At 56.1% G+C, this 22,461-nt stretch overlaps 1 long non-coding RNA gene across 1 annotated transcript; it reads left to right on the forward strand.

Annotated features, from left to right (window-relative positions):
* Positions 1–4,005: 4,005 nt before the first annotated feature.
* LOC122461927 lies at positions 4,006–21,204 on the forward strand. Its single transcript, XR_006284191.1, has 5 exons — positions 4,006–4,104; positions 8,332–8,526; positions 10,503–10,657; positions 19,540–19,649; positions 20,652–21,204. It is a non-coding gene; the product is annotated as an uncharacterized LOC122461927 (long non-coding RNA).
* The last annotated feature ends 1,257 nt before the right edge of the window (positions 21,205–22,461 follow it).

Here is a 22,461-nt window from a genome sequence, read left to right on the forward strand (position 1 = left end):
AATGTCCTGTGCTGGGCGGGAAGGGCAGGAGGAGCTGTGCGGCAGTAGTGACTGTGACTGGGGGAAGGGCACCCTGGCTGGGCACAGTGCGTGATGGGAGAAGAGCACCGTAAAATCGGGACAATACTCGGCCTGGTCTACACCCCCCCTGAAGGGGGTGCAAACCCCATCCCCACCCTGTGCCTTGGTGGATGTGCACCAGGGTAGCCTCAGCGGCCCCTCTCCGTACACACGCAGCCGCTGAGCTGGAAGGCTTCTGGCCGCCTGTCAGGTGCTAGCACCAGTGCCTCATCTGCGGTGGGTTCTGCTCCCCCTGAGCAGAGCCTGTTTCGCAGTCTCCCTGCCTTGCTGGGTGGGGGCCAGTGACGGCCGGGCCCCGTGGCCAGTTTGCCCCGTTCAGGAGAGTGCGGGGCCGTGTCACCGAGCAGGGCCTCGCATACGCTCTGCCTCTTTGATTGCATCTGACGATAATGGGAGCTGCTGGTGAATATTTTATGGCTCCCACAGGGCAGATAGAGCATATTGTGCATTTCACGCCGCGGAGCTCCGCTGAGACGAAGGCAGGCTTGAAAAGAACAACCGGCGGGGTGGGGGGTGTCAGTGTCTGGGTGAACAGACAAGGTTTGCAAGGGGCCTCAGCACCTCCCCTGCCCCAGCCTCAGCGTGGTGCTCTGCAATGGATGATGCCTCTGTGCCATCCTCATGAGATAATCCCTATGCCACCCCAAGCCATCTCCATGCCCCCCAATACCCCCCATGCCTCCACATGTGATATTCCCTGTACCATCCCCCTGTGTTACCCCCATGTGAGACCCCCTATGCCCATGTGATACCTGGTGCTGTCCACATGCACCATCCCTATGTGACATCACCTGCATGTGATGCCTCTGTCAGTATGGAGGGGTGGCGCTGGCTGGACAGGGTGGGCATGGGCACGGGCACGGCACCTCCATGCTCTGGGCACTGAGCATGTCTTTGGCCAGGATCTTCCCTTTAAAACCCCAGCCAGCACAGCCAAAGCCTGGTGACCGAGGGGTCGGGGTGGGGAAACTACACACTGCTCTCCCCTGGGATCCCTGTCTCTGGACCAAGCCACCCCCGCCCCCCATACCCTGGGTCCAGAGCAGTCCAGGCCTGCTCATATGCTGGACACCTTCCAGCCACTCCAACAAGGAGCCAACCCCCTCTTGCCGTGAAACACTTCCCACTCAGAGGCTCCTTTGAGCAGCCCCCCTGCCCCTGCCCGGCTGCCGGGGAGGGGGGCTCTGCGGAGCAGGCAGAGTGCTTTGCCTGGGGGCTGCCTGCCGCGCACTCGGCCCCGCGCACATGCAGCTGGGCTGGCTCGGTGGCTGCCTGCGCCAGGGCCTGGCTTCAACCTTGTCAATAATGCAGGCTGCTCGCGGCCGGGTTAATGGGCCTCTAGGCCGTACGCAGCTGCCAGTGCCTCCACTCCCCGGCAGGAAAGATTCCAGCTTTCAGCTTGGCCTCCCCGCCCTTCCCCCCGGGCCTGGGCCCTGCTCTCCTGAGCTGCTGGCCAAGGCACCCCTGGCTCAGGTCTCCTCTGGACCTACAGTCCCTGTGCCACTGGTGGTTCATGCAGCTCCTTGCACACAGCAGGGCCAGCAGGATCAACGGCCCAACTCACACCCCACCTGAGCTGGTTCCAGCACAGCCCCGAAGGTGTCACGCCCAAGGGGATGTCCCACCTTTGAAAGCCAGTGCCTTCCAAAGCCCCCGGCTTCTGCTGTGGGCACTGACAGTGTAAATCCTCACAGGTGAGCGTGTCAATGCCCCAGCCCTCCCCTGGCTGGCCTCAGTGTCCAGGGCACAGCTCTCCTGTGTGGAAGGGGGCAGAGGGTGTTATGAACCAGCAGGAAGGGCTGGCGTCTCTGGAGTGGGGCCTGGGAAAGCTGCCCACAGGTGGCTGGGCTAAGGGATTTATTGATGGTTCTGCTTGCTCATGCATCACCTGCCTAGCATGGGGGCGGGGTGGGCAGAAATGACCAGGCAGGTGATTACCCCTTGGAGGGAAGGGGGCAGTGAGGTGACGCACTGGCACTATGCTGCCTGAGGCACAGAAGTAGAACACCATGCTGGTGGGATGGGGAGTGTTTGCTCAGGGGCAGCCTTAGCAGGAGCTGCGGGTCGGGATTGAGGGGCGCTGGCAAGGCTGTGTGTGGAGGAACCCAGGGCTGGGGTAGCAGGGGCTGCGGGTCGGGATTGAGGGGCATTGGCAGAGCTCTGTGTGTAGGGGGCCAGCCCCCCCAGCTCTAACAACACCCCTCAGTCCTGACCCACAGCCTCCCGCTACTCCAGTGCTGGGCTCCACCTCCTCCACACGCCAGGTACCTCAGACCCCTGACCTGACCCTCTGCCCCCAGATCTGCCAACGGACTCCAGTGCTGACCATGGCACGCCAAGGCCCTGGTCTGCTGGAGCTGCTCAGAGAGCTGACCTGGGAACAGCTGCCATTGCCATTTAGCCACCTGGGCAAAGCCCTTCCTGGAGTGTTTGTGTGTATGTGCACATCGCACCCAGTCATACGCAGGACATGTGAGAGGTCTGCCCTGCTTCAGAGTGGGGTGCCCTCCTCATCGCCACCCACTGCTGCTGAGCCCCTTTGCTCCTCTAGCACCTGGCCGCCAAGGATCTGATGCCTGTTCCGTCATTAATGCCATCTCCCACTGCCCCTGGGGAAGAGCCATTCCTTCCATTGTAAACTGAGGCGCAGGGTGGGTGGAGTCTTGGCACTTGCAGGCTGTGGTGACAGACAAATTAAAGGCACCTAGGATTGGCAGTTTGGATGGCCAGACAGAGGTGACGTGCCTAAGGCCACAGATCACGTCAGGGGCAGTGCTAAGAAGGAGAACCCAGGAGTCCTGACTCTCAGGCCCTAGTTCCAGCCACTCAACCCTAATCCTCTGAGCTGGGAACAGAACCCAACAGGCCTGATTCTCAGACCACTAAACCCCACTCCTTCCAGGTGCTGTGACTAAAACCCAGTGTCCTGACTTTCAGTCCCCCATGCTCTACCCCACTCCCCAGAGCTGGGAACAGAATCCCTGCTGTAATCCACTAGACCACACTCCTGCCAGGTAATGTGAACAGAAGCCAGGAGCCCTGACTCTCAGCCCCCAGTCTAACCACTAGACCCCACTCCCCTGTCTTGTGAACAGAACCCAAGAGTCCTGACTCCCTTGCCCTGGCTCTGATACACTAGCTCACACTCCTGCCAGTGGATGGGAATAGAACCCAGGAGTCCTGATTCCCAGCCCCGGCCCCTCTCCCCCTCCTGTCTTGATTGGGGTCAGTTATTGCGCAGATCTGTGGCTCCAGTGACAGAACTACTGCAAGCATTTGCAGAAGGGCTCGTTACCTGCTGGGGTGGCTTGCGGAAGATGGGAATGCCAGAGCTTTAAAGCTGTGGCTGCTCTGGCGCTCCTGTCTAGCAAGCAGGATGTCAATGCATCCAGCAGCATTTCCTCCCGCAGCCCAGCTGATGCCCAGGGAGTTTAGGTCTGCCTGTCCCAAGAGTCTGCTCCTCATTGCCAGAGTCAGCCAGGATTGCCATGGTATTGAAGAGGGCTGGCTCACTTGCATAGACATTGTACTGAGCTGTCACAAGGTAAGTCAGGTGGGCGAGATGTGAGGATTTGGGGGATCTGGCCGTACAATGTGTGAATGCTGTGTGAGCTTAGAAACTCTTTGCAGGGAACTTTACCAGACCACAGATTCCGTTTTGAATGTGCAGCCCCCCTTTGCTTTCTCCATTGGCTGGTTGCCTCCACGACGGGCTGAAATGCCCAAGACTGGTGGCAAAGGGTTGTTGATGTTAAGTGCTCTCTCATTGCACTAGATGGCTTCCATCAGGAGAACTGGTTTAGCAGAAGTTGTCTCGGTAACAAAGTCACCTGGCCAAGGTCTGTGATCACCTGGGAAAGACATCACCTGATGGGGGGCCTGAAAGTTATAAAAGGCCAGGCGTTGCTCAGGAGCCATATTTAGTTCAGTTCAAAAGGAGGGAGATGCAACCCAGCATGTAGGGGCCTGCGGAGGCAGGGGCCCTGCCTACCTGAACACAGGCGGTCACCCAGGCTTCCCAAGGTGAGCTGATGGGGGGGTGGACATGACAGGTTGCTGTGTTCTGTGGGAACTGGCCTCTCCTGTGCTGTATCTGTTAGGTAAATGAGTGATGGCGTTCGCTCCTGAACAGAATGGCTCTCCGTGTTGTATGGTTACACTGACCACGGCCCCCCTGAGAGAGTTAGACTAACCCAGAAGGCTCACGTCTGCGAGAGGCTGTTTATGGGATGAGGTAGCCGGACAAGCAGGGTCCAGGTCTCAGGAGGGGGTGGGGGGGTGCAAGATAGAGGGTCCGTGCCCTGAGTGTGAGCCTAGGGACCCCAAGACTGCGGGAAATTCCTGGGCTCTTTTCAAGTTTAAAACACCTGGGGCCCAGCGGCTGGGTTCCCTCACAGTGTCTGGGGAGCAGTTGACAGGGGGCGCTTGTTGGGGACCTGTGACTGAGGGGATGGCTGCTGAGCCCCTCTGCACTGTACCCAACCTGTTACATAAAGGGCTGTGCAGTAGGTGGGAGCCCTGGCTACAGCCCTGCAGTGATGGGCCCCGGGTGCAGTGCGAACAGGGCTGAGCCTTTTAAAAGCCTGTGATGCTAAATTCCTGCTCCCCCAGGCTAAGGTGGGGGCCTTTGTCTCCCTGCAGTGGGAGATAACAGCGAGTGGTGTATGGGGCTATTGCTGCCAGAGCCATACGGGGCTCCCCCTTTGCTTCAGGTAGCAGAAGGTTGGGTGCCCGGTTCTATCCCCTGAGGGGCGCTGGACCACACAGTGCAGCTCCGGCCTGGCTAGTGCTTTAGTGGTGCTTGGGGAGAGATGGGCTGAAAGTGAATGCTGTTCTATGGCAGGAATCACGGTGAAGAGGGGCCAACCCATGCAGCTTCAATCGGGTTCAGGCTTTTAATTGTGGAGCCCTTGCCCAGTGAGCCCTGCTGTCCATGCCCAGGTGGGTGGGGAGGGGGACCTCGCTTGAGCCCTGAGGAGAGCGGGAGGGAGGGGTGCATGATGTCTGATGGCAATTGTCCCTTTCAAAAAGAATGGCCACTGTGTCTCCTGCCCCGCAGTTATGCGGCTGTTCAGTAATAATGTTACAGTGCCTTCTGGCTGAGAATCCCATTGTGCTTCCCCAGCATCGTCGTACCCCAGGAGCCAGGTGGGGAAACCGAGGTGCAGAGAAGGGCAGTGACTTGCCCATGATCCCAGGCAGAGTTGAGGCATGACCCCCACTAGACTGTGCTCTCTGCCCTTCAGACTGAATAGTCCCATTGGCTCTATCATCGCTCTGTCACCACCCTCGCCTGCTTGACATTCTTTGGGGTCTGATCCCCCCTGCAAATCCCCACCCCCATCCCTCTGTGACATTCCCGTTATCGCTCATCTCAGGGCAAACATCACAGCCCCTTGGTGAGAGCTAAAGCCCCATTCCCAGCCCTCAGATGGTTAACTGTGGGGGTGGGAGGCAAGCTGAGTTTACAGAGCACTAGCCTGCTTGGCTGGGTAGAAGCTCAGGGCCCAGAGGGTGAGCTTCAGGGCCCTTGGCTGGTGAGTCTACAGCATAGGCATCGACTCCGTGGGTGCTTCGGGGCTGGAGCACCATGGGAAAAAATTAGCCTGTGCTCTGCACCCACCAGCAACCAAGCTCTCCCCGCCCACCCCGAGCATGCCACATCCCTGCTCCTCCCCCTCCCTCCCAGTGCTTCCCGCCCCCGTGCCGCCTAACAGCTGTTTGGTGGTGCTTAGGACTTTCCAGGAGGGAGGGGGAGGAGTGGGGATAAGGCACGCTCAGGGGAGGAGGTGGAGAAGACGCAAGACAGTGACAGGGGCTTGGGGGAAGGAGGAGGGATAGGGACGAGAAAAGGTGGGGCCAGGGGCGGGGTGGGGTCGAGCACCCACCGGGCAGAGGGGAAGTCGGCGCCTATGGGTTACAGCATGGTTCTGGGAGCCCCTGACTCATCTCACCATGGGCAAATCATGTCATTGCCCTGTGCCACAGTTTCCCCCTCTGTAAAATGGGGTTGATGACCAGACACAGTAGCAGAGACATGAGGCTCAGTCGAAGTTTGTGCGTGCCATGGAAACCTCAGCTGGCGGGTGAGGGGCAGCAGGTTGCTACTGGTTGTGTTGTTACCACCCAGTGGAGTTAATAGAGGAAGGTTGGGGAGTCCCCATGTCACGGGGTTCTGGAGGCGCTGGGCCAGAGGGGCTGCCTGAAGCTGCTAGAGCGTTGGGCTCTAAGCGAAGAGGTTGCCAGTCTGAAAAGGGGCACAGGCAGCATCTTGCCTTCCTTTCGTTCTTTCCTTTCAAAAGTAGCCGGAAGAGGGATGAAAACCAGGCCCTCTCCCTAGCAAAGCGGGGGCAGTTGGCCGTGCTGCAGCTGCTCCAGTTGCATAGCCCAGGCTGTCATGGACTCACTAGTGAATCTGAAAGCAATTAAAGCCATCCTCAGTGCTAGCTCCAGGCTGGCTCCAGGCTGCAGGGAAGCTGCCACAACAGATCACGCAGCGTGTGCTGCTATCCCGAGGAGCCAGCCGCAGCCAGTGCGCTCCCTGCCTCCCACCTGCCTGGCGGGGGGATGGCCAGAGCCCCCCGTGCTGGTGGATCAGCGCTTTTCAAAATGCTCTGTCACACCAATGTGGCTACCGCCGCAGGAGAGGAGGCCGGCCTGGCACGGAGCCTCGGGAGGTCAGGCCGGGGATCATGGGCCTCAGGAACGTGCCAGAACTCACGAGAAGCTACAACTTCCACAGAGCAGATGAATTCTTGTGCCCCAGTGCCATGCCCCCCCTCCCCCATTCACCACCCTGCCGTGCCCACTATGTGCACTCTGTGCTGTCACTACCAGTGTGAGCCCCTCAGGGCCATGTCCCCATGTGTGTTTGGGCAGTGCTGGGCACAACAGGGTCTCCACCCTGGCTGGGCCTCTGGCTGCTCTCAGGGTATCCGTCGTTACTAGACATGGATGGGCTGCCTGCTCCTGGCCACTCGCATGGGTCACTCAGACGGGTGCCCACCCTAACCCCTGCCCAGGGTGTCAGCTCCTTCTGGGGCACAAGGGAGTCAGATCCTGGGGTTCATGGCAGGGACGGGAGCTGTGTGGTTCAGAACAAAGGCCCCCCAGTCTCGCCTCCCCCCCAAGAAAGAAGAGCCTGAGAAGGGCCCGGGGTAGGGGGGAGAGGCCTGAGTTGTGAGCTCCACCCTTCCTGAATGGCCATGGAGTCCCTCCTGCACTGGGGGGCCCTGAAGAGAATGACCTACCCCCTCACACCCCCTGCATTCACCACCAGTGCTCCCCATGGAGACTCGTTGGGGGCAAGGACCCAACGAGCTGCACTGGTGCTGCTGAGGACCTGGCAGGCTGCCCCCTGCCCTCAGTCAAACCCTGTATACCCCCCAAACCCCCAGAGAGGGGCAGGTACCCCTGTATACTGCCCAACACCCCCCCCCCCAGAGAGGGGCAGGTACCCCTGTATACCCCCATCTCTGACACTCCTCAGAGAGGGGCAGGTACCCCTGTATACTCCCCAACCCCACCCCCAGAGAGGGGCAGGTACCTCTGTATATCACCCTCTCTGACACCCCCCTCCAGAGAGGGGCAGGTACCCCTGTATACCCCCAAGACCTCCCCAGAGAGGAGAAGGTACCCCTGTATACTCCCCTCTCTGACACCCCCCTCCAGAGAGGGGCAGGTACCCCTGTATACCCCCCCTCGCCAACACCCCACAGAGAGGGGCAGGTACCAAAGTATACCACCACTAGCACCCCAGGAAAGGGCCAGTAGCCCTATTACCCCTCTTCAGTATCTCGCGCCCTGAGCCGGGCAGGTACTGCCCTTCGACCAAAGGGTCTCCCTTTCCCAGCGCATGACACTACCAAAGATGATAACGGTATTTAAATGAACAGTGTGGTGCCCTCTGCTGGACGGTCTTGGAATGGCTCCAGTGCGTGTCAGACGCCTGGCTCTGCTAACAGCACCTGGCAAGCCTCCTTTCACTCCAGGGACCTGTGCTTTGGGAGCAGGAGGTCTTGCGTTGGGTCCTATCCCCCAGTAATTCCTGGAGCGGAGCTTTTAGAAACGCTCCCAATATCTCACCTTCCCTAGTGTTCTAATGCCCAGCAGCTACCATCACACTATGGCCCCACCCTGCCCGCTTGCGCTACGGGTTTTCAAAAAGACCCACTCTGCCAAAAGTGGCCAAGCCAAGTAGGGAAGCTGCGATGGCTCGCGTCCCTTTGATCGCTGCGTTTCCTCCCTCAGGTGCGTTTAGCTCTCCTGCCTTCTGAGGGACCAACATCTACAGCGCCTCAAGGGCCCCTGGGAGCAGGAGCCTCCGAAGTGCGTTGCTGTCGCACCTGGAAAAGAATTGTCCTTCCAACAGCCTCTCTGCATTCACACGTCCTGCGTGAGCTCCCCAAAGGGCAGCTGCAGCTCTTGAGGCGGCGCTGCTCTGAGGTGAGTGTGGGGTTGGCGGCACCATTGTCCTTGTGCACAGAAGCCGCCAAACAAGAAAGGAACATCAAGGCTCCCTAGAGCACTGTCTCTCTCTGTCTGCCCAGGCAGCATCTGAACCAAATGCAAAATGGCATCGGGCTAGGAATGGAAAGGTGAGTTGCTCATAAAACAAAAGCTTAACAGTGAGATCGCTCAACACACTATGAAAACGTTGGGATACACGCTAATAACTGCAGAGGACAGGCAGTGTTGCCTCATTGATAGAGCACAGGCCTGGGAGCCAGGAGACCTGGGTTCTGTTCCTGGCTCAGCCAGGTGATCTTGGGCAAGACATATCACCACTTAATGCCTCAGTTTCCTCATGTGTACAATAGGCGTCATGATACTGGCGTCCTTTGTAAAGGGCTTGGAGGTCTATGACAGAATGGTGCCATATGAGCCCTAGGTATTAATGCTGACAATACCTCAAATCAGCCTGTTGTAGTCTTGACCAATCACAGCCTCCAAAGAGAGGCCTTGTGGGAAGGACAGAGGGTGCATCAGTGAAAAACAACACTCTGATTGGCTGGAGGCATATTTAGTATCCAGGGCTTTAACTGGTCGATTATTGCAGGTGTGGAAAGAATCAATGGGGAGGTTGGGGCTGTGGAGACAGGGCCGGCTCCAGGCAGCAGCAAGACAAGCAGGTGCTTGGGGCGGCACATTTCTAGGGGCGGCATTCTGGCGCCGGCCATGCTGCCCCCGCCGCCCCAGCTCGACTCCGCCTGCTCCCCTGAGCGTGCAGCTGCCGCTCTGCTTCTCCTCACTCCTTCCCAGGCTTGCCATGCGCCAAACAGCTGTTTCGCGCGGCAAGCCTGGAAGGGAGGGAGGAGAAGTCGAGCAGCGGCACGCTCGGGGGAGGTGGCGGCGGTGGAGCGGAGGCGAGCTGGGGCGGGGAGCGGTTCCTCTACCCCCCTCCCATTACTTCCTGCGCTCCCCCCCCCCGCTCACCTCTGCTCTGCCTGCTCCCCTGAACGTGCTGCCTCTCCCTCTCCTGAGAGGGAGGGGGGAGAAGCAGAGTGGTGGCATGTTCAGGGGAGCAGGCGGAGCAGAGGTGAGCTAGGGCGGGGGTTGTGGGGGGGGGAGCTGCAGGAAGCAATGGGGGGAAATGCGGCATGCCCGGGGGAGGAGGCGGGGCTGGGGATTTGGGGAAGGGGTTGGGAAGGGGCGGAGTTGGGGCAGAGCCAGGGGTGGGTGGGGGGGAACAAAAAAAAAGCGGGTCCGGCCAAAAATTTTTTTGCTTGGGACGGCAAAAATCCTAGAGCCGGCCCTGTGTGGAGGGCAGGGAGACAACCCCCAACCCAGGTCCTGCTCTGACGGGCTCACTGCACAGTGAGGACAGACCATGCCCTGGAACTGGCTCCTGCTCCCTCTTGAATGGCTTAGGTAGGAGGGGCCCCCCGCTACTGTCTGCAAACCTATTGCTGCATCCCATGCCCCAAACAGGCAGCTCCTGACAGGGGCAGGGAGAGGGTCCCATAATTCTTAGCCCACCCCTTTGCTGCTGCCGCCCAAGTCATCTGTAGGGCAAGGGGGAGGCGAGACACATGGTACCAGCACTCAGAGTGTTAGCCTCACTGTCTCTACCAAGGGCTTGATTCTGCAAAGTGCTGAGCATGGGGGTCCTGGTCCTGCACGGGGTTAACTGTATCATTGTAATCCTTAGCTCTTCTACAAGAGCTGAGCTGCGGGTCTCCGAGCACTCCCCAGAGTGGCCAGCATTATTATTCCTACTTCATAAATGGGGAACTGAGGCACAGGGCTGTGAAGTGACATGCTCAAGGTCACCCTGCAGGCCGGTGTCAGGAATAGAACCCGAGTCCCAGTCTAGTGCTCTGAGTAGGCCCGTTGGTGTCAGCCTGGCCGTGTTTCGTGTGGAGAGGGGCACTGCCATGTGTGGTGCTAAGGAGGCATTCACTGGTTTCGTGATCTCTCAGAGCAGGCGTGTGAGCAGTGCTGTCACAGTGGCAGTCCAGGCCTGACTGAGAGCATCCCTGGATGATGGCTTCTCTCCCTTCCCCTGTTGGTCTCTGGTTGCAGTCACTAAGCCCTCTGAATTGAACTAGGCGTTAATAGCTCGGCTGACTGACAGGTGAGCCAATCACTAATTCAGCAGCGCACTGTGTGGGAAGGGAGGCTGCCACGCTGGGTATTCGGCTGAATGCGAGCGGTTTGGAGGATGTTGCTCTGATCCCCTGGGCCATCTGTGGTGTGTTCAGCCGCGTCTCTCTCATGTCTTAGTGGGCTGAGGGTAAGTGCAAGCATGGAGCCATTAACAGATGCACCAGTGGCAGAGCCCGTGGATTGTTCTCTGTTCTAGCTGATCGTCTGACTTAGGTTTTTCTCGGATGCTGATCGCCGTGGTTCTGATGACCAGATTTTCAAACACCAGCTTGGTCACCTGCGCTGATCATTGGACGCATTCCAAAGTATGTCCTTCTCGGAGAACTGGTGGCTGCTCCAAGGACACTGGGCCGACCTCGGCTCAGGTTCAAGGATGTTTGCAAGAGGGACTTGAAAACTTAGAATATCGCCACGGCAAGCTGGGAAGACCTAGCAAGAGGCCCCACTGGATCTCAGTGCTGTGACAGGGAGGCAAAGAGGCTGAAGAGAGGTTCTTGAGAGAGAGGAAAGGGAAGAAAGTGAAAAGTGCAGCCAGCCTCACGCTCTAGTAGTGTGCCGGTTTCATCCTCTGGCCCTGCACTTTACACCTGCGTTATCGGTGGCAAGGACAGTTGCTCAAGAATTGGACTTCGCCGCCCGCCTGTGATGCTGCAGCATGACCTGCAGGAACTGGTCTGCTCTGGTGCTTACGCTACGGGACAGAGGTGCCTCTCCATTCCTTCAGCACCCAACACAGGGAGTTTCCCTTGGTCTCAAGGCCTGCTACTGGATGCTGAGCACTTCTGAACAGCTGGCCACTGCACTGACATGGCCAGATGTTCAGAACTCATTTGAAAACCGGGCCTCTGTGTGGCTGGTTCATGGCAGGGCTGGCATTGCTGTAGGACAAGATCTTTATTATTCATATGAATGGCTAAGCCTTTTTTTACAAATCCTGCTAATCTCTCTGCCTTGATACCTTGTGGCAGTGAGTTCCACAGGTGAATTATCTCATCTCAAACAGGACTTCCTTGGGTGGGCTTAAATTTTTTTTGTCACTTAATTTCAGTTGCTTCCCCCTTGTTCTTTTATTCTGAGAGGGTACGCAGGGGAACCTGACTGACCTGCCCTACGCTTTCCATTATGTTATGCATCTCTGTCTCATCTCCTCTTATTTAGCTTCCCTCTATACTAGATTGTCCTTATCTTTTTCATCTCCTCTCTGTGGAGGCTGCCACAGTTATGGGTCTAGCTGTATGCTGTCCCCTTGCTGGGCTCCCTGCGTTCACCCTCTCAGGCATTTCCCTATCTTGGGCTGCAATTTTACATCCGTCCCCCCCTTAGATGGGGCCCAGGGCTACAACTGTGCTTACCCAGCAGGTCTGACTGGGTTCACACACTGGCCATTCCCCCTTTGGGAAGCTGGGCCAACGGTGCCCAGGGATCTGCCAGGCTCCTTAACCCTCAGGATTGTTTATTTTATCAGCAGGGATGCAGCATTTAGAAAAAAAGGGGATTTGAAAACAGTCTGCACAGCTCTCTGTCTGACCTGAGGCATTCCCATCCCCTGATGGTAGGCCTGACTTTTCCAGAGTCTCTGTGTGGTGTTGGGTACCCCTGAATGACATCCCCATCTCGAGTGCTCCTTTCTAAATCTGCCCCAGTCCTTCAGATCTCTGGGGTGGGTGAGCCATCCCCTGTCCTGGCATTGTCTCTTAACAACCCTCAAGAGGCTTCTCTTGAGCCACTCTTTCTGCATCCAACTCATTTTTCCTTTCCGCCCTTCACTGCATGGACCCCAGTATATTCAGACAGCAAACCACCCAACAGCCAGGGTTCAGACACTGTGACAGAGCAGCAATACAGCTGCCCCCAGAGGGGTTTCCACACACACACAAACACTGTGGTGCTTTGTCTCCCTTTGATGTCTAGTCCAGGTATGGATGTTTCTGGGGCTGCTGCCCCCAGCTAGTTACAACTGGCTCAAGCTGTAGAGACTCATGCATTTGATCCTGCGGTCTTGGGGCTCAGTCCCCGCCCTTGTCTTGCTGAGGGATGTTTCGCCCCAATGTGATTCCCTTTGCCATCCTTCTCCTGGGTGTGTCACCCAGCTTTGTTCCCATGTGGCCTGCAGAAGCCTCCCACTAGTTGTGCGGTGAATGTAAACCTGGCCAGCTTGCGGCTCACCGCTCAGTTTCCGATCATTAATAAATGTCTGCACCCAGTACCATAGACACGCATTGCTGTTCTTTGTTTTCTGTCTGTTTACATGGCCCCATCACTATAGCACCGGCCAAGCCTCAATGACTTGTTACCATCACACTAGTCCCATGAAGCAGCAATGGGTTTAGCCCCATTTTATGGATGAGGAACTGACAGTCATGGCAGATTAAGTGATTTGACCAAGGTTACAAGGGAATGGGTGGCTGAGTGGGAAATTGAACCCAGCTCTCCTGTGTCCCAACCCAGTGCTGTAGCCACTAAGCCACCTTCCCTTCCCTGCTATCCCTTTTCTAATCCAAGTAGAACTTTACAAAATGGAGTGAATGAGCAAGGGGACGAGTGAAGAGCGGACTGGGGAGAGGGTGTATATTGGCAGGATGTTTATTATTGGCTAGCAAGCTTAGTGCCAAAAGTGAGCCAACAGGCCATGCAGGGGGAAGAAGGGCTGGGGGATTGCCCGTGGAATTTCATGTTGGGAGCTAAGGAAGATGGTGCCTAGATGCTACAGCGATGGGCACTTTAGGCACCATCATCCTGGATTAATGCCTCCAGCAGCACTGCATATAGGGGTTCTCCAGTAGTGCCACGTTTTCAAATGGCCTCAGCACCCATCAGCTCCCGGGGTTCTCAGTGGAAGAAACTTCACCATTGTCCTCAGTGGGAGCTGCAGGGCTCGGAGCTCTTCTGGCCCCATTGTTCGGGTGTCTAAAGGCCTTGGCCGCACTAGAAGATTGTACCGCTTTAACCGCGCCCGTTTCATTTGAGTGGTACCACCCACCGGTCTGGATGAAGTGATGCCAGCAGCTATTGGGAATACTGGTGTTAAGCCAGGCCTGCACTAGAACCATTTGCGGGTGTAGTAATCCCAGTCGGGGGTGTTAGGGTTTGACGCTTTCATGTCAGCGTAGGCCCCAGTGTTGATGGAGTTATACCAGCAAAGCAGTCCCATGGGGGTTATAGCTTAGTCCATCTGGGGACATGCTACCAATCACAGCATTCTCTGCTAGTGTAAGCCTCGTTTCCGCTAGGAGGCTTTGCTGGGAGCGCTACACCAGCAAAGTTTCTTGGATCTTAGGCCAAGTCTACACTCCAGAATTCTGCTGGCCCAGCTGTGTTGAATGGCGGGCAGAGGGGTTTCCTGACTGACAAAGCTGTGCTGGCAGCCCCCAGTATAGACGCAGCTATGCCGGGAAAGCTGGGCTTTTACCAAGCTAGTTTATTTCTGTCCTGGAGGGTGGTTTTACTAGACCTACACAAAGGTCAGCTTTGCTGGGATGGCTTATCCACACTAGAAGCGCTTTGCCTGTGTCATACCTGCAGGTCCTACACTGGTTAAGGCAATGTCTACACTGGGAACGCTGGGGACACACTGGTGTGTTCAGACTCAGGCTGGAGCCCGCCACCCTGTCTAGGCTTCAGAAACCAAGCTCCAGCTCAAATGTCTCCACAGCTATTTTTAGCACTGTAGCATGAGCCCTGCAAGTTCACGTCTGTCGAGCCAGGCTCTGAGTCTTGCTGCCAGGAGTTTCTGCTTGCTGTGGAGACATGTCCCAGGAGCGTTGCTCATTGTGGCAGGTGCGGCCTGTTGTATTTGTGGCTGACCCACTAGTTTGACCTTTGGCCCCCATTGTTGGCTTTAGCAGGCTGGTGTCCCAGACTCTCTGAGTGCCGTGCTGTACAATGGGCTCGCCTGGTCTTGTTTAATCACGCCGCAAGTGATGGCTCATATAAATCAGTGTGAAACACCATATTGGGTGCAAGTTCTGTTTTCAGTCAGGAGCTGGCTCGTATTTGTTTCTCGGCTCCAGCACTGTGTTTTAGGCTGGCTCTCCGTGATCCCCCAGTCTTACATCTCTAGAGGCTATTGTACTCCCAGGAGGAATATATCTCCACAGTTACAGGTTCCCAGCTGCATTTGCAAGGGAAAGCCAGAGAGGGAAGCACAGACTTGCTCTCATGGGCAGCAGGTATCGTAGGCCAGGGCAGGCTAAGCCTCCCCTAACCCAGGCTGAGGCCCTGCTCATGTTCTGCCCCAAGGCCCTGTCCTTGCTCCCCTTCTTCCCCGAAGTCAGTGGTGGCTCAGCTCGAGTCAGCAGCCGGGAGCTTGGGGCCTGCCAGCAGCCCGAGGTAGCTTAGGAGTCGGGCTGGTGCTTGGGCCAGCTGGTGGCCCCGGGGCTTGGAGTGGTGCTCGGGCTGGCCGGTGGCTAAGGTTGCCATCTTTCCAATTTCTGGAATTTGGACACCCCTGCTTCACCCTCTGCCCCTAAGGCCCAGCCCCATGCTCCACCCCCTCCCTCAAGGTACTGCCCTCCACTCACTCTCCACCCCCCACGCCTAGCCCGGGGACTGCTGCACTCTCCCCACCCCACCAGTTATCTGGCTCCTGCTGCACCTGCCCCCCAGCCCATTCAGCCCCTGTCCCCGGCAGCTGGGACTGGGCTGGGGGTGGCCTGCTGCCGCCTCCCACAGCCAGGCTTTCTCTCAGGCAGCCCAGCTGTTGCACTGGACAGCTAGACTGTCACGCCGACCCAGAGCGGAGCGGCCAGAGGGAGAAGTAGGTGGTCCCACCCCTTCTGCTCCCCGGCATGTTTCTGGCTCACTCAGCCTCTGACCCTGGCAGCCAGGCCCGGGTGGGGAGCAGAAGGGACAGGACTAGGGGGCTGGACCACATGACTTACGAGGAGAGGCTGAGGGAACTGGGGTTATTTAGTCTGCAGAAGAGAAGAATGAGGGGGGATTTGATAGCAGCCTTCAACTACCTGAAGGGGGGTTCCAAAGAGGATGGAGCTCGGCTGTTCTCAGTGGTGGCAGATGACGGAACAAGGAGCAATGGTCTCAAGTTGCAGTGGGCGAGGTCTAGGTTGGATATTAGGAAACACTATTTCACTAGGAGGGTAATGAAGCACTGGAATGGGTTACCTAGGGAGGTGGTGGAATGTCCATCCTTAGAGGTTTTTAAGGCCTGGCTTGACAAAGCCCTGGCTGGGATGATTTAGTTGGTGTTGGTCCAGCTTTGAGCAGGGGGTTGGAACCTAATATTGGACCCTTCCAACCCTAATATTCTATGATTCTGTGACCACCCACTTCTCCCAATAGCCACTCCACTCTGGGTCAGCGTGAGAGCCCAGCCAGCGTGGTGGCTGCCTGCGAGAGAGAGAGGCTGGCTGCGGGAGGTGGCAATGGCAGTTGGAGAAGGACAGAGCCCTTCTCCCCACCCCGGCAAGCCAATCTCGGGGGGCACTTGCCCCCGCATGTCCCGCTATGTGTCACCCGTGCTCCTGCAGGTGGCAACTGGACTTTTGGTGTCTGGTTAGTGCTTCTTTCTGGTCATAAACTGGACGCCTGGCAACCCTACCAATGGCCTGGGATGTGGGGCAGTTTGGCTGGGGCTCCTCTGGCCGTGGGAGGGGGTGGGTGGGCTCGGAGGTCTGGCAGTCGAGGCGGGGTGGGGGGCTCCATCAGAAAGGGCAGGGCAGGCGGCTAGCCTCCCTGAAAGGGTTCTTCACCCACTGCCCATGTCAGCAGTGTCAGCATTTGAAGCAAGCATCTGATACAAGTTCTCCAAGGTTGGAATAGTCAGGCCACGTACCGTGGGACACCCACTTTGCACAGGTGTCTTTGCTCTATGAAGCAGAAGAGACTCAGATGCTCGGCATGCAAGAGGAACTCAGTCCTGGTGGTGTGGCTACATCGTGCAGCTGTAGGTCTGTTATCCACAGGTTAGCATGGATGCAGTGGGCCGGATCCTGAGGTGGTGTCAATCAGTGCAGCTTTATGAGGATCTGGACCAGGCATTGGTGTTCTTGTCCCCAGCCCCGCTCCACTGTATGTCTGAAAGCCATGCTTGTAGTGTGCTCTTCCAGGATTCAGGCTGGTTCCTCAAAGCGTGTAGGCTCTAGGTCTGTAGGGTGAGCTCCCCTTGACTCATGCTTAGAAGTGGCCCTGAGCTTCATGCATGGCTGGCGCGCACTCTCTCTCTCTCTCTCTCTCTCTCTCTCTCTCTCTCTCACTCCCTTGTCCTCATCCCCCTCTCTTCTGGCTGGGGCTGCCTGGAGTCTGATAAACTTGGTACTGCACCAGTGAGAGGCAGCATGGCCTAGTGGGTGAGGCACTGGGTTAGCACTCAGGAAAACTGGGTCCTATTGCCAGCTCTGCCGCTGACCTGGGGCAAGTCCCTTCTGCTCTCTGTGCTTGGTTCCCTTCTCACCCTCTTTTCAGATTGTAAACTGGTCAGGACAGGCACTGTCTCTCGCTCTGGGTATGTACAGAACCTAGCATCATGGGACCTATGGTACTGGAACAAATAGTGAGCCTATAATCTGCAGATTGTAATTTCCAGGGACTTGAAAGAAATGGCATGAAAATCTGCAGAAATAAAACAGAACATATGGTCTGTAGATTCGATGATACCTTGCAGGAAGTCAACAAGACTGCAAGTCTGGGGGGTCAGCCACTCCCAAAGGTACTGAAGCTCAAATAACTGGGTTTGATAGTAGAGGATAATGATAAACTCCACATCGAACTGAGAGACGTGGACTAAATGGAGAGCCGTGAGTGGTGCGATCTGTGATAGGAGAACGCCTATCCAACTGAAAAGTGAGATCTACAAGGGGCCTGCACTTGGGTATGGCTCCAAATTCTGAGCACAGAAGAAGAGACAGGAGCAGAGCTGGAATACGGGGGCGATGCAAATGTTAAGATGGCTGCTTGGAGTTACAAGGATGGCCCACATTCAGAACGAATGAACTGGGGGAAGCGTGAAGGTGGTACCAATTATAGAACAGTGGAAGGAATGCAGCTTAGCTGGTTGGGCATGTGAAAAGAAGGTTCGAAGAATGTATAGGGCTGGAAGACCCAAAACTAAATGGATGGATGGATGTCATACAAAAGGGTTTGATAAACTGCAGAATTTCCAAGGAGCAGCTTCAAGACAGGGGAATGGAAAAGAAGGACTTGAAGAGCTGACACTATCTAGAAGAACTTCCAGAGACTGTCTGGAGCCCAGACCTAGCTGGGGTCAACATATGAGTCCCCAGTACAAAGCTTCAGAGCCTCTTTGGGACGGTGGATGCGCTAGTGCTTCATCTAGTCCAGGATACAGCTTCTACCACTTCCTCCCCAGCCTAGTGGATCCCACCCAGGAAGCAAGCGCTCTCCGTCACTCAGGTTCATCCCACTACTTCTCAGCTGATCCCCTGGGGGCCCCCCTGAACATTCTTTGTGTGCCTTGGCGTGTACACACCCTGCAAGTATCTGGAGCTCTCGGGTCCCCACTTTGCTGCTGTTTGGCCAGCAAATCCATACGAACGACGCTGTAAATGCCTAACTCACTTCCTCCATGTTAGCCATCCTAGTGACTCAGTGGATCATGGACACAAGCATTTGTAGGTCTGGGGCCAGATGGTGCATGGTGGGTGCTTTAGAAACTGGCCATGAGCATCTCACAGGGCGGGGCTGAATGTGGAGCACTTCAGAAACTCTGGCCCCATTTGTGAATGCTGAGGCCATGTACATCTAAATCTACCCAGAGACGACTGGTACCTGCTGGTAGCAGGAGTGCAAAATTTAAAGGTCCCCCCTCCCCGAACAACTTGAGTCACGCTCCCCCAGGCACACTCCGCTTATCCTCAGTGGCCCCTCCCTACAGCTCCCAGCTGTTTGCTGCTATCTCTCCTCACGGCAGCAGCTTGCAGCTCGCCAGCTCCAGGAGCTGCCACGCAGGGAGGGGGCCCAGGTGTGGCTGGCAAACCCTGGCAGAAATTGGCGGGGAAGGGGCACGTGCTCCCCCCATGTCACCTCTGAATCTACCCCTTTGCTCTACCTCTCTCTTTGGCAGGCCCTCCCTGCACTAGGCCTCTTGCAACATTTGCAGACCCAGGGGCTGAGCGCCTGCCATTGCAACCCAACCTGCTAGTTCAGGATCAGCTCTGAGCCCTAGTTGAATAAAACAACCCCAAAACCCCAATCTTCTCACCGCAGCTGGGAAGATCCAACCCAGAACCAGCCAGAGTTCTAACCCCACCTCCTAAAAACAGCAGCATATGGCCCAGAACTGCTGGTGCAGCTGGCTGTGCATTTGGCCCACTTTCTCTTGCCCCAAAGATGGGGGGGGCAGAGGTAGTGGGGCTTGTGAGCTTTGCCCACCTTGCCTGGCATTTGCGGTTTTTTCCCCCCTGCACTAACCAGTTAAGCAGAAGTTTGCCGGTATGGAGGCTGACCGTTTTCTTGAGGCACATTTTCTGTTTTTTCACTTGTGAAATATTTCTGTCAGAACCAGTTAATGTACAAATTAGCAGCGGTGGTCTCTCTTACGTCTTCTGACTCACTAATTTGACAGGGGGTGTTTTGTCTGTGGAGCAAACTCTTGACAGGCAAATAGCAGGTCAGTAATCGGGGCTTACCAGCCAAGGACCCGCAGGTTAGCACCACCGGCGGGGTAGAGAAGGCGGGGGGTTGGGGTAGCGATACACAGCTGGGACAATTAGGAAGCTGCAGCTGAACACACTTTGAGGCCAAGAAATGCTAGGACTGCAGTCTCCATTCGTTGGAAAGGTGAGTCCCCCGTCCTCCCTCAGTGGCTCCTTCTATAAATTCCTGGATGGGTATTTCAAAGTCCCTTTAAAAGTTGGATTCATCCTTTTAATACAGTGGCTGCTAAGCAGCATTACGTGCTGTGTAGCAGCCGGTGATTGGAGGAGAACGAGGGCATGCGGAGCTAGGATGGATGTTCCCAAGGTCCATCAGAACTCTGCACTCGGGTGGGTTCCCCTGGGCAGCGTCCGTGGGGCTCTGAAGTCTGGCAGGTCGAAGGCTCCCTCGTCTGTTAATTTACTCAGGCGAGGAGAAGCAGCAGAATCAGGTGCACCTGGAACGGGGGGCAAAAGGGGCAGTTGCCCCCTGCCACTGGAGAGGGCCCCCAAACCCATGGAACTTGTGAGAGTGGCATTGTGAGCTGGCGCATGGGGTCGCCGTGTAACTGGGGGGACCAAACCGAAGCAGCGCTGCAACCCTGTGGGCCAGGTCACAATGCCCAGGGTGGGGAGCCAGGCCCATCCCCATGGGATAAGGGGCACTGCTGCAGGGGGAGGGCAGGATGGGCTCACTCTCTAAACTCGCCTCCCTTCTCCCTCCCCCCGCCCACCTGGGGCCTCTCTTGTCTCCATGATAATTTTTTGGAAGTCCAGGAGAGGCCTCAGTGTCAGGCTTGGCCTGTGCTGGGTATATCTTCCAGGCGGAGAAGAACCCCAAACTGAGCCTGTGGAAGAGGCTCTGGGGGCTGCGCCCTTTCCCCCCCTGTAGCGGGGGTTCTCCACCTTCACCAGCCCTTTAGAGAAGCTGGCAGTGGCCCCGCTCCCAGAGCCCATGGTGCATAAGAGCCGCGTCGTGCCTGGCCCATCCTTTAAGGACCAATCCCGTGCCCTAGGTGGGTTACCTCCTTAGCACTCTGAACCCCTGCTGGCTGGACCCGAGCAGCCTCCTCTTTGCTAGGCCACCACGCTAGCAACCTTGCTGCAGCTGTGTCTACACAGACCAGCAAGGGGATAAAGGCAGTGGTTACTGGGGCGAGGCAGGCCGGTTTGTGAGGGGACCCTGTGTGATGAATGTGGGCACCAAACATTCACATACACCCCGAAGTGACTCAGGCCCAGTACAACACCTGCACCTGCTGGCTCCAGATCCCATAACCTTGGAGGCAGTGCGGGAGATGGCAGGACAGTGCCTGCTTTCTAACCACACTCCCCATCTCTCTTGGCTGGCAGGTGGTGTCTCCATGGTTCATGCTGATTAGTCAGTCCCATGATTCCATTTACCAACGCTCTGTGTTCCAGAAAGACCCAGGACATGCCCGCTGGCATGAGTTCAGGATGCTGCTGGGCACGAGTGAGGCTGGCAGACGCACGTCCTACTGTGTGACATTGTCTTGGCTGCCCCAGTGATGTATGGGGCAAAGTGCCTCCGCTCATGAGTACTAACTTTCAATGAGATCCATTTTCACCTCTGCTGGTTCACAGCCTAGGGATTTTGCACACATGACTGGGAGTCAACAGCTCCCGGGCTGCAGCCAGAGCTGTGCCATGGGCCCATTGTGTGACCTTGGACAAGTCATTTAGTTGCCCCTGTACCTCAGTTTCCCCATCTATACAACGGGGATAATAATGGTGGTCAACCTCAATGGAGTTGGGTGGTTTGACAATTAATTAATGTTTGTAAAGTATTTTGAAGCTGGAAAGTGCTAAATGCTGCTTTTGTTGTGATTTCATTACCATTTGTATAGGTTATAATAATTAATATAAGTAATTTCATCTGGTAGAATCAGTCCATTGCTGCCTTTGTTTATTTATTTGAATTAATTAGCTGAGAAGGTGCCGATCACACTTGCACACAAGGCAGGATTTTAAAGTAATACATGCTGCATTGACCAGTGTCAAACCAAATGTGATCAACCCTGCTCTGGACTTCAGCGCTGCTCAATGCTGTACCCCACAGTTGGTGCCCGAAGCAAACACCTCATTGAACATGGGCTTTGCAAAAGATTTTAGCTCTGTTGGAGCAAGCAGTGGGAGGCAGAGTCCGTTGCTGAGGGACATTCACTGAAAATGCCCCAGAGTGAGAGCACACCAGCTGATCTCAGCTCTGGAGCAGATTGGTGGGGTGAAAGGCAGGGCTTGAGGTTGACAGGACACAAAGGGCCAGATCCTCAGATGGTGTAAAGCAGTGAAGCTCCATGTCCTTTAGGAGAGCTATAATTTACAACAGCTAAGAGTCTGCTGCAAACTGCAAGGGGCTCTACAGTTCAGTGTTAACATCTCACCCTGCAGCAAGAAGTGACTGGGGTGCCAGCACATGCTTTGTAGCATGAATGTAGCTGATCCCTAGGGCTAGCATTGCTAAGGAAGGGGGCTGCTGCGTCTGCACCAGTTGTAGATTCAAGATGGTCCTCGGGGGTGGTGCAGCAATCCAGGCTGAAGGCCACATGGGGACAGGTAGCTGTAGCAAAGTCCGCATCAGAGAGAAACAGTCCCACCCGTTGTGCCAAAGGCTGATACCATCAGGGCAACTGGGTGTTGACGCCATGTACGAAATCATCATACTGAAATATTACCTTGTGACCACACATCTCCAAGCACTGTACAAAGGATCATTTGCCCCATGGGAACACTGCAACACAGAGCGGTGAAGTGACTTAGCGAAGGACACATACTGGGTCAGTGACAGAGCTGGGATTAGAAACCAGTAATAGAGTCATAGAGATTAAAGCCAGACGGGACCATTATGATCATCTAGTCTGCCCTGTATAACACAAGCCAGAGCATTTTAGCCAAGTTGCCAGCTGCAGCAAGCCCATATCTTGTGTCTGAGCTAGAACCCACTCTTTAGAAAGACGACCCATCTTGATCTGAAGACTCCAAATGATGGAGACTCTCCCTCATCCCCAGGTAAATTGTTCCATTGGTTAGTTCCTCACATTAAAAATTGGTAGCTACTTTCTGAATTGTCTACTTTCAGCTTCCAGCCACTGGATCTTGGGATGCCTTTGCCTGACAGATTACAGAGCCCTCTAATACCTGA

This window comes from Chelonia mydas, chromosome 10 (genome assembly GCF_015237465.2).
Source record: "Chelonia mydas isolate rCheMyd1 chromosome 10, rCheMyd1.pri.v2, whole genome shotgun sequence".
NCBI classification, from domain to species: domain Eukaryota; kingdom Metazoa; phylum Chordata; order Testudines; family Cheloniidae; genus Chelonia; species Chelonia mydas.